Source organism: Pinus tabuliformis, chromosome 2_2 (genome assembly GCF_031772625.1).
Source record: "Pinus tabuliformis cultivar Carrire ecotype Pingquan chromosome 2_2, CPIR1, whole genome shotgun sequence".
Lineage (NCBI taxonomy): Eukaryota > Viridiplantae > Streptophyta > Pinopsida > Pinales > Pinaceae > Pinus > Pinus tabuliformis.
In genome coordinates this window covers 1272620598-1272630748 of record NC_142300.1, presented here as the reverse complement: position 1 = coordinate 1272630748, position 10151 = coordinate 1272620598, and positions in this window count along the sequence as shown.

Genomic DNA, 10151 nt, shown 5'->3' with positions numbered 1-10151 from the left:
ATCCAGATTATGCCATTAGTTTGTCTGATGTTCACTTAAAAGATTGTTGGAAAGCATTAGTTGGAGTACAAGGTCTAGAAATGGTTCAAGACAGTGAATATTTATCTGTGTACATCCAAACCTCTTTCCAGCTGACCAATACTGTACATCCTAAACTAAGACAGCCAGTTTTAAAAGATTGTGTTGTTGTAGGTGTGAGCAATGCTCAAGTAGAAGGTGTTCATTATGACAAAGAAGCTTTGCCTAATGATTGGTATATCCAATATAAATCTCTGGCATCCGCAGACAGTTCAAAGAGCAATATTAAAAGAATGTCTGTATCAGATGGTCGTGTTAGAATTCTTCCAGACCGACCAAAAGTACCTCGACCTATAGTCATGTCAGAAAAACATGTGTTACCAACAATTCAAGAAAATGAACAACCTCTTGTCAGTGGTAGAAAATATTTTTATCATCATATTCCTTCACTAGATGAAGCCAGTTCTTCCACTAGTATATCGCTACCTACAAATCAATTGTACATACTAGAAGAAAAACCTTTCTTTGCTATAAATAAGATGTTTCGAACATATGTTAGTAATACTCCACCTATTGATGAATTCCAGTTTTCAAATTGTAGATTTGTAAAAGGAGGTAAATGGCCACCTAAAACAAAATTCAGTACTTCTTCATCCAATACTAGACAGCCAGCAACAAGAGTTGACTGCGCTCCTTTACTAGAACAAAATTCACAAAATCCAAATGATATGGACCAGGTATACCAGATAGGAAACTATCTAACCACTTGGTGTTCACACGCTGAAGATGTTCTAGATGACTTAGGCAAACAAGCAGATTTGATAAATGCTAATCTGAAATTTCTCTATGATGAGCAACAATCAGAAAAGATAGAAAAGGAAGAAAGAAGAAGGAGACAGAAGAAAAAGGCCAAAGAAATCCCTAAGTTTCAAATAGATATGAGTGCACCCAATTTTTAGGATCAGGAAGAATAAGAACAATCAGAAGAAGCAGTAACTGCGACTAGTCCAGAAGAGTCCACTTCAAAGAACACTGGGAAACTAACCAGTGAAAAAAAATAAGCATATAAAATAGATAAACCTTTTGTTTCAAAGAAAGAAGTGATGACCCTTGATCAAGCTGCCTCCAAATTTCCTTCTTTTATCTTGCCATCCATAAATAACCAGAACAAGGCTCATATCCTGAAAGAAGTAAATAAATATCCACGTGTTGAAGAAGATCTATATGCTGCCAATACAAGTGGCTATATCCTAGATTTGGATAATTCTTCAAACCCTGGAGAATCAATCTGGATTTGGATAGGTGCTCTGTATCAGATGCAGGTTACAACAAAATTGGATAATGTATCCATTATGGTCCTAGCAGAAAAGCGCATGACTGGTATAGTCTATGATTGGTGGATGGGACCATCAGAAGAAGAGAGAAGAGCCGTCATGGAAGCCGGACTGTCCACATTAGAATTATTGCTAAAGACACAGTTCATGCCAGAACCAGTTGATGAGAAAAAGCAATTGATAACAGATCTTAGTCGAATGGAATTAAAAGATTTGAAGTACTTTGATCAATTCAGTAAATATTTCATGGCTAAGGTTTTCAAAGCTAATCTCTCAAACGATGTGGCTCAAAAAATTTCTTTTTTGTCAAAATTACCAGGCAATCTAGGAGACCTCATTATGAAAGATCTAGATGTACAGAACAAAAGACTAGATCAAGTTTATTGGGTTGACCTTCTTTTCAGAATCACAGAGAAAGTTAAATACTTATGCTGGCAAAAGAAGGCGCATGACATCACACCCAGTTCAGATGTCTGCAAAATCATGCTACCATGGACACCATTCAAAAAGAAAAAGAAAACAAAGAGGTATGGTAGATTTAAACCCAAGAGAGTCTCAAATCCAAGAAAGCCGTTCCGAAAGTATAAATTTTTGAAGAAAAGATCAAAACCAAGAAACAATAATTGTTGTTTCATTTGTAAAAAGGAAGGACATTTTGCACGAAAGTGCCTGCAAAATTCATCAAGTAAACTTAAAGCTTGTATAGATATAGAAGAATTTCAAGATGATTGGTCTATAGTAGAATCAGAAGATGATATTTCAGATGTATATATTTTGACTGAAATATCAGATGTAGAAGAAGAAGAGTGTGTCCAGAAGATGAATATCTATTTATCCTATTCAAATCATTTTTTTTTAGAAGAGCTCCATTACAGTGAACAAGAAGAAGAAAGTGAAGAAGAAAGTGACATTGAAGTCACTAGCGAAACAACAGATGTTTCAGAAGATGAATTCGAAAGTTCACGATTAGAGCAGCAGGGTAAGCAATCTGTGTTACCTTTTCCAGAAGTAAATTCTTTCTGTCCATTTCAGAAAAGAACCACAGCCTCGACCAGTCTTCCAAAACCAGAGATCAATAGAATAGAAGAAAATACTTTGTTAAAAAAGATAGTCAAGACTAATAGCCTTATTTATATCCCGGTTCAAGTTCAAGTAAAAAATGAATGGATATCTATTGATGCATTCATAGATACCGGTGGATCGAACAATTTGGCTAGACCATCTCTATTTAAATCTCTGTGGAAACCGTTGCAAAATATACTGGTGTCTGAAACCATAGGAGGATCTGTGAGTTTAACTCATTATGTAGACAATATTCCATTAAAAGTTGGGGGGAGTATAGTTAAGATTTCTGCAATACAACATTTTGATCCCTTAGCTAGTTTAATGTTGGGAATGCCATTCTTAAATTCTGTGCTTCCAGTAACAATAAGCCAAGATAAGCTAATTATAAATTTGAAGAAGAAGGCTATTGTTGTACCTAGATTGTTTATTGCAAATTCAGAAGCAAGACATGAAAATAGCCAGAAAAGAGTAGGAGCCAGAAAGCCATTAAAAGATTCTGATGATTGGCAGGAAGTTCTGCAAATCTATGAATCAAGAGCAGAATCTAAATAAAAACAAATGGCATGCATAGATCCCAATTGGTCTACAGAACAAACTGCTATCCATAACAGACTTATAAAAAGCTATTCAGAAAATCCACAACAGTTTTGGGTAGTAGAAAGTCTAATGCAAGAGATTGTGACCTTGCATGATAATGGAGTCAAAGGGAAACTGATCCCTTGCACTCCTTCAGATGAGAAAGAAATAAAGAGACAAAGTAAAGAATTGTTAGAAATGCAGCTCATCGAGCTAAGTAAGTTTCATTATTCTTGTTCAACGTTTCTGGTAAGAAATCATTCTGAGATAGTCAGAGGTAAACCTAGAATGGTGATAAATTGCAAACCTTTAAATGCAATCACTCAGAGTTTTAATTATCCACTGCCAAGACCAGAAACCATAATGCAGAAAATACAGCACAACAAAGTATTCAACAAATTTGATATGAAGTCTGGATACTATCAGATTCAAATACAGAAAGAGGACCGGCATAAAACTACTTTTATTTGTCCTGCTGGATTTTACCAATGGAAAGTTGTTCTGTTTGGTTTGAAAAACGCCCCTGCATTCTTCCAACGAAGAATGGATTTCATTTTTTCCAAGTATGATTTTATTGTTACATATATTGATGACATTCTTATTCATAGTCTAGATGTAAAAACCCATCTAGAGCATTTAGAAATTTTTCTAAAAGAAGTTCAGCAGCATGGCATAGTTTTATCAGAAAAAAAAAATGTCTTTATTTCAAGACAGTATAGATTTTCTGGGAATTCATGTAGTCAATGGTGCAATTCAGATGCAACCACATGTGTTGACTAAATTAACCCAATTTCCAGATGAATTGAAAGATACAAAAACAATTCAGAGGTTCTTAGGAGTCCTGAATTACATTCACAAGTACATCCCAAGATTGACAGAGAAAACAACTCCAATCAGAAAACATCTCAAAGAGGGATGGTCACCAGAAGCAACAACAGCAGTTAAATAGCTAAAAGCAGATTTTCAGCAACTGCCAAAACTCTAACCACCAGGTGATGGTCTACTTATACTCCAAATTGATGCTTCTTTAAATTTTTGGGTAGAAGTTCTTTTTGAACGAAGGGAGAAAGGTGAAGAAAGACTCTGTGCCTATGCATTAGGTGAATTCACACCCAGCTAGAAGAATTATTTCATAGCAGAAAAAGAAACACTGGCTATATTTAATGGGATACAAAGGTTTGAGTTATACCTTACACCTGTGAAATTCTTAATAAGAACAGACTCCAAGAATTTCAAATATTTTTTATCTGCCAAGATATCAAGACAAATTGCAAAAGGAAGAATTATTGCATGGCAGATTTGGTTCCAATAGTTTGATTTTGAAGTTGAATGGATCCCAGGTAATTCAAATTATTTGACAGATTCATTAACTAGGGATATGAATAAAGCATTCATTACTTGTTTAGGTTCGTGTTTTACCATTCCAGGAAAAGGACCACAGGACGATAGTTTTCATACATTTGTTGACAGATTCAGATTACTTGAAGGACATGCAAGCCATCTTGCAGAAGAAATCAAGAAAGTTGTGGGAATGAGACTGAGAAGAAACACTTGGATCAGAAAATGCCAAGCCTGGAAATCCAAGAATGTGGGTATGTCTTTAGGCCTAGATGCTGAACTGGTAAAGGTATATCCTTTGCCTAACATGAAAGTAAAGTTATTTTTCAGAAGTCTCTCAGATCTATGGTCTAGTGAATATACTGAAAAAATGATATGGATCCTAAAGGTTCTAAACTTTTATCAACTTATTGGAGGAATTGATTTTTGTCTCAGCATTTTCACAGGAGCAAAAATTTTAGATCTTGAAACCATTCCTTTTAAGCCTGAAATAGAGAAATACATTCTATCTCTAAAAATCCCAGACATTTTTGAGGAATTAGAAGCAGCCTTTATGTAAAGGTTTGACGAGAATTATGCACCAAATGACACTTTTCCTCAATATGAAATTTTTGAAGGATTTGTTGACTGGGAGATAAAAGATGGTTTCTGCAGAAAAAAGCCAACCACTAGGATATCTCAGTGCATTCAAAGGACATTACAATATCTCAGAACTTTCTCATCTCCATGGGATTATCATAGTCTCAGACTAAGGGAAAGTATTACTCCTAATCCTTTTGCACAGGTTTTTAGTCATGAGCGGATCGGGGAAATCCAGACCAGCAATAATGAAGAAATGATTAAGCAACATGCTGGATGGTTCAATGAATTTGGAAATATGAGGTTAACAGAAAAAATACAGATTCTACAAAAAATGGATGATTTACAAGGAGAGCCAAAGGCATTAAGATTTATAATTAATCAAAAGGCTTTGGTAACTATCAGCGTTATTTCAAGTAATTGGAATAACAATGTAATCCATATTATTAGTCTAATGATTTCAAATAGAATTTGTACATATATGATTTTTGAATTAGGTTGGCAAAACAAAGATTTTATGAGTAATAATTGCAAAGAATGGGTTCAACATGCAACTGAAAGTTCCACTAATATGTTTCAAATTTTTAAATGGGAACTTTTAAACGGCATCGAATTGGCAGTACAGAGGTCACCCACAATTAGAAATGTCTTTAAAGATTCTTTCCTAGATATCGAGATCAGTCCTCTATCTTTCCTTACCAAGTGGGGAAAACAATCGGCTAGGTACACACCTCAGCAACAAGGTCTCCACCAAATAAAGACGAATATGGAAAGGGGAGAGTCATCAAGAGCATCATCAAGAAGGACAATAATTTTAGATGAAGATGCCAAAGGAAAAGGAATAGCAAAAGAATCTACTTTACAGGACAAGCATTCGGATGCCCAGGACCCAGCAGATATAGATTGGGACGAAGAGTACTCTAAGTTGATTGAACATCACTACCAAAAGATGCTCGATGAGTCCAGGCCAGCACATGATTCTTCAGAAGAATTTGATTTTGATAATGACTATGATTCAGATAGAAGTCCGAAAGGACCATGGTAGAATATTTTGTATATATGTACCAGAAAAGTTGAGTAGACACCATCGGCGAAAATATGTCGAAAGGACCCTCAATTATTTCTGCTTTTTCATTATAGTTTAGAGGTGTAGAGTTAGAGAGTCTATAAAAAGAGAGATCAGCAGATGTTCAAGATGTCACTTGACGGAGAACTCTGAGATCTCATGTTGTAATAAGCCTTATGTATTTTGCTTGTCTTTATTAATATCAAAGCCTACTAGGCCACCTATCTGAGGACAGTTTCTGTCATCCAAAAGAACTTGGAACTGTAAGGTGAAGGCATTTGAAGACTCGTGGAGAGAGGTCATAGTTGCGCGCACATGTTCGGTTGAGGAGAAGTAACCCACTTCAGATCTGCTGTTTAATAGTCTTCGATTTGGATCAGAAGTAAGTTTCAATACCAAGGCTTTCTATTGTTGCATTGTGCTTAGTCTCCAGTTAAGTGGTTCTATAATTTGTGCTCAGTCTAGTAAAGCCTGCTACAATGCTGCTACAGTTCTGCGCGCTCTGCGTGCTACCCTATTGCCTCTTTGTTTGTCTATCAAATTATTTAGAGGAGGAACAGATGGTTGCAGAAGTTCAGAAGGACCTATTTTCCATCAAGTGGAGAAAAAGCTCCCTGTAGCAGGCTTTTCTTGAAAAGGCCAAAGCTGAAGAGCTAGATAATGTTTGTGGCTGCCATGACCAAAAAGACATCGGTCAGCAGGCTACATGTGAAGAAGAGGCTGTTGCAAACATTCCTTTTCTATTCGATGACCCCGTGGTTCAATACATAAGCATATCCTTCAGTCAACACCAGAGGTCATCTCAAGAGCATGTAGTAGGTTCCAAATTTTCAGATTTTTCATGTTGCATGCCTATTCTAATTTTTCTTTTTTAGCAGTATGAAGGCATGTGGCCTAGTACTCTTATGCTGGCCTCGCTCTATTGGAGAGTTGAACATACTTAGCTAGATTAAGTATTGTGCATAAGTAGGATTGCACATAAATAAGCTCACCATCTGAACATTTACTTTTCAGTCGTTAGAATTTTTATTTTTACAATTTAGAGTCAGGAGGAAAGTCCCATGGAGATTTTGTAGAATATGAAGATGCATTTATTACTGACTCCATGCACAATGGTGAAGGATACTTGTCTTCAGGTTCTCAGCACCTTGCAAGCAAGGCATTGTCCCTAGTAGGTGTTAGAAAAATATTATATATGACAGAGAAATGCAAGACATATAATATGCAGAAAAACACAAACACATAAAACCAGAGAGACACAGATATACGTGGTTCACCCAGTTTGGGCTACATCCACCACGAATAGCTAGTCCTTCCTTTCTATTATCCAGCAAAATGAAGAGACACAACCTACAGCAGATCCACTGTAATATCCTCTGTTTTCTCTCACAGTCTCACCTCTCAGTTTTTCGGTCTGAGAATACACACATATTCCACAACCTCAATACAATACCCTCATAAAGAGAGGGGTTGCCTTCTAGGGAAAAAGACCATAAATTAAACATAAGTTCTACCGTTAGATCATTTGCCTAATGAACGGCCTAGATTGACTAGAAATTACTATACTTTTATAAGGCAATTTTACATCTGTTTTTAGCTTCAGGGGTGCTGTCCCCGAAACCCCCGCTGGGGGACTGCTGGCCCCCGGACCCCCCCAGCCAGGAGGGATTAGGCCCCCCGGACCCCCGCAACCCCCCCCCCCCACGTGGAGGGGTGTACAATCTTCCTGGGGTATACATCCGGTTGAAACAAAGACCTCTAAATAATCATGCTCCATACCCAACAGTGGGAGCCAATGTTGTCACTCATTGCTTCATCAGTCACTAGTTTCTTCCAAATCCAATTAGCGGTGATGTTTGATGCCAAATTCCAAGACATAGAAGCTATGTAATCTTGAGGGGACCCTCTCCATTTCATAGTGCTCAAAAAAATATTTCTGGTGGTATATAGAAGTCCAAAAAGGGGTTCTTGGATCACAAGTTAGAGCATGTTGAAGATTACCCTTGAAATCCTAACTGATTGAGGAAAATGGATAAGTGTTGAAGAAAAATCACAATCGGGGCTCGGGATAGTTCATCACAATTACATATCGGTCATCCACAGGGTCAAGGGCTCCCACTTAAGAGATATCGGTGGTTCCATCAGCTGATTGCGATTTGCGATTTCTCATTGTTTCACCGGGGGAGGGCTGATGAAGGTTAACACAAGAAAGGCATGACAAAATAGGGTCAGGTGGGCCCTTTTCTCTCTCCTCCAAGAGACCACGTGGCAACCTTTGATTGGTCTGCTAAGCTGACATGGCAGCTGATGTCAGTGATGACATGGAAGGTACGGAAGATGACATGGTAGGCAGACATGTGGCACTCATTTTTGGCATTTTTAGGGGTCCTATGGGGCTGTTTCTAGGTGCCACATGGCACCACCCACAAGGTGACATGTGGCAGTGATGATGTCAGCAATGATGTCAGTAGGTTATCGGAAATTGGTGATCACAAGTGTCAAGGGGTAAAGAGATAAGGCCATAGAGAGGCACTGATTGCGATATGCAGGATTTATCTTGGATGCGATAAGAGTTTACAGTTCGATTTATAAGGGCCCCACGTTCAGACTATCGAACTTGCCCAAGAACAAGGCTGTCGTGCACCATCGATTGCGATTTGCAGGATTTTCCCCCATACACGATAAAATATTAAAAGTCGGGTTTATAAAGACCCTGCGTCCAGACTATGGACCCTCTCCAATGGAAAAGGAAAAAGGTAGGTTAAAGCGCCGATATGCGAGAAAAAGAAAATACAAAGGAAAAGGTCATCGAGACACATGACCGACGACCTTAGCGCCTAAGTGCTCAACACCCGATCTCAGCCCTCGGTCATATGAGAAAAGCCAAAAAAAGGGGTTGTAATAAGGGGGCTAAGGGGGGAATTAAAAAGTGCCATCTGTTTTGCCTGTTTTAAATGATTAAGAGATCTGCGACTGTGGTGTGTCGAGAGCGCCATTACAGATATTTTAAATGGGCAGATGGGCTGACAGCTGCGATATTTAATGAAGCATGGCATAGCTGCAGAGAAGTATGGGGGAAAGTCATGAGGATTTAATGGCATGACATGGTGCCCCATCCCTCTACACAAAGAAGGATCGCTTGGGCACATGCCTTTCCCACTCCGCTCCCTACTCCACCGAACATGTCACTTACGCAGTTAAGGTAGAATTGATAGAAAATGGCCGAGAAACAACGAACTGCCTCAAGCAGCTCAAAAGAGAAGGACAACAATATGGACATGTCTCTATCCAAGCCTCCACTCAAACAGCAAGGGGAAACCTCCTCCTTCCTCTCTTGAATTTCTTTCTCTAAGAATTTATTTCTGTATTTTTCCAAGAAAGGGATTCAATCCCTGTTGTAATCTTAGGTAGGTGGTAGTAGAGCCTGACAAAGCTGAGACAGCTAGTCTATGTAGAAATTATCTACAAATCCATCTCTGATACCATGTAGAAAATCTGACCGTAGGTTAACCCAATAATGCAATATAAATCAAAGCAGAATACTATAACCTACTTCTACTATCAATTTGCGGAAGCTTAAAGATCGAGTCGAACACATATAACCAGAAGAAGAATAATCAATGCACAATACATATGAAAATACTTTGGGGAAAGCCTCAGCTAAAAACCCCACTATCTGTATTATCATACAAGGTGGAAATACATAGGAATTATACAAAGTCTTAGCTCTCAGTACAATCCTCACAGATGCTCACATGCAATCTTGGCTTTTCTCAAGGCTTCCTCTCTGCCCTCCAAGCTCCTATTTCCTTGCTCTATTCCTCTGGGATGATTCTCACCTCACCAAGTGGAACACTTCTGATCTCACACACTGTCAGAACTGCGCAATCCTCAAGGAATGATTCCTTCTGCATGCATGAGTTTTCTTTATAGGAAAACACATGAAACTGATAGTACATTGTCCTTGTCTTTAATCTCAACTGGGTCTTTCTCAGAATAGACATGCATGAGTTTATGATGAGAGAATCTTTAGTTAATTGGAGTACACTAGTTGAGTGCATGCATGCATCAACTGACTGTCAACTCTCTATTAGTTCCTCAAACAGTTTTGAACTAACTTAATTGGACTTAACTCAGTAAACTGAGTTAACTAATTACAACTCAAATATAACTCA